Consider the following 2,500-nt stretch of genomic DNA (forward strand, 5'->3'; position numbering starts at 1 on the left):
GTCTGCCGCCTCGTGCTGATCCTGGCAAGTATAGTCTTTTCACGTCAGCTTTAGGATGATGCATGCGTTCCATGGTACGAAACTTCCTTAGCCAAGATAAGGAAGTTTCCTTACTTATTAGGTGCAAATGGCTTCAATTCTGTTAGCAGCATCCAATTCAATCTTCGGCTCTAAACCTATTCTTCTGTAATATTCTTTTCATATCATCTTCATCTTCACTTGTTGATTTCTTGGTCACTTTCATGAAATCCTAGATACCTGTGAGCTTTTTTCTTCTTCTATTTCTATGATGGTTGCGTTATTATCCACTTGAATGCGAATGTTTGAGTCAACTTGCCCCTTTCAAGTGCTGCTTTGGCGCCTTTTCTTGGTCCGGAATTCCACTCTGATTCATCACTGTTCATCACTGAAGGCGTTTACAGTTCTTATCCTTCCTTGATGGCCATCCTTTTTGGCAAATATATTCAGTTCGTCCATATAAGAGGTAGCTTATTCCGTGACCATTCATGTTTTATCCATCATTATTATTATTATCATTGCCATTTTAATTTCAGCTTCTTTAAGTGTGAACATTTCATTGCATCTGTGACCCTACTGCCTTATCGGAGGTATGCGCTCTTTAAGTGCTTCTAGTAGTTATTAGTATTATTATCATTATCATTATTATCATAATTATGTTATCATTTTCATTATTAATGTTATAACCATTATCACTATTACTACTGTTGTTTTTATTATTATTAATATTATCATCATTTTTATTACAATTATCATTATTAGCATAGTTATTATCATTATGTATTATTGTTATAATAATTAATTATAACGGAAGAAAAACCCACAATGCACAAACTAGACTTATTGATGTTCCCACTTTCATCAATAAATCTAGTTTGTGCATTGTGGGTTTTTCTCTCCATATTATATTTGAATATCGGTATTGTGTTTTTCATTGCATTCATTATAATAATAATTGTCGTTGTGCTTGTTGCTGTTGCTATTAATATTTTCATTGTCACTTTGAAATATTTCAGTCATTATCCTTATTTTTGTCATGATCATTACCGTCACTATTATAATTGTTGTTTCTAATATCCGAACTTTTATTTTTATCATTACTTTCATCATCATTATAACTGAGATACCAAGGGTAATTCCAAGAACTCTCACTCCTATTTCAGAGGAAACACGGGTTATATGATATTAAAGGTAATATGATTTAACCAAGCAATCGATAATGTTAGGAAATGTCCCTTAAAAGCTATGTAGACTAACTGGATGTGAAACAAACCTAGACTCGCTCGCAGCCATGTGTCCTTTTCCGAAATAATTTTAGGCAACTATGATCATATGTTATTATCGTCTATAGCAGCATAGCACGTAAACCAGTGAAACCTAACAATATTCAGAATGAAATTTTACAATATGGTGATTCTCACCATGGGCACTTGGCATATATAGAAAGAGCAGTTCAAATCCGAAATCAGGAATTACTGAGGTACCTTCACTGCCATTGCAAGTGATTGTCTTGCAAGCTTACTTGCAATGGTAGCGATACAGGAGAGGTTATATATTCATCATATCAATGCGGTAGTGCATTATTACATCTTTCATTGAATACACCTCAGGATTTCTGATTTCAGATTTGCTGAACATATGTGAAGGCCGTGGACTTTTTCCATGACATCACGTGTTCATGGTCATATCGGCGCGTGGAGTCACACTAGCTATGAGAACAACAGAACCAGTCCGACGAAAATTGTGAATACACAGCAAGATATTGCTCCAGTCCCCGCACAAGCTTGGGCCATGATGGGCGTTATTCTGGACGTACAGGTACAACGATTTAATGGGAAACACCGAATGAATAATGCTAAATAACACCGTCTTCTCACTGGCCTCGTATCTAGTCAAGGGACAGGGGAACGTGGTCACAAATGTAAATAATGTAAACAAATTAGGCGAACAGCTAGTTACCAGCTTCTATGTGCAATTATTAACTAAAGAGAGAAGTTTGCCACTTTTTGTATATAATAAATAGATTTATATTTAAAAAAAAATTGCATATGACAATTATCTATTATGAGCTTAAGAGAATTTAATAAAAAGCCATTGGGAAATTTGTTAGCGAAACGATAATTATCGTTTGGATTGGAAATTATCGCATCTTTAGCCAATATGCCAGCGGTAGCGAGAAAAAAACAACATGGAAACGTGAAAGAACCTTGGAAATAGTGCTAGTGTGACACGCCCTTGACCTTTGAAAGGTTGTCTGGGGAAATACAAACCCAAATTTCACTGCTCTACTGACAGCACCTTCTTGCACGTTCTGTTCGGGACGCGATGCTGGTGCTCCACTTTGCCTATAGGACAGCGGAGAAGAGTCGCTTTTTACTTACCCTGTATAAAGAATGTTTCTTTCTGCTATCAGATATCTATGCATGTGTGTTTGTATATATGTGTCTGTATTATTTTTTATTCTATCCTTTCTGCCTTTTAT

This window comes from Penaeus vannamei, chromosome 38 (assembly GCF_042767895.1).
Source record: "Penaeus vannamei isolate JL-2024 chromosome 38, ASM4276789v1, whole genome shotgun sequence".
NCBI classification, from domain to species: domain Eukaryota; kingdom Metazoa; phylum Arthropoda; class Malacostraca; order Decapoda; family Penaeidae; genus Penaeus; species Penaeus vannamei.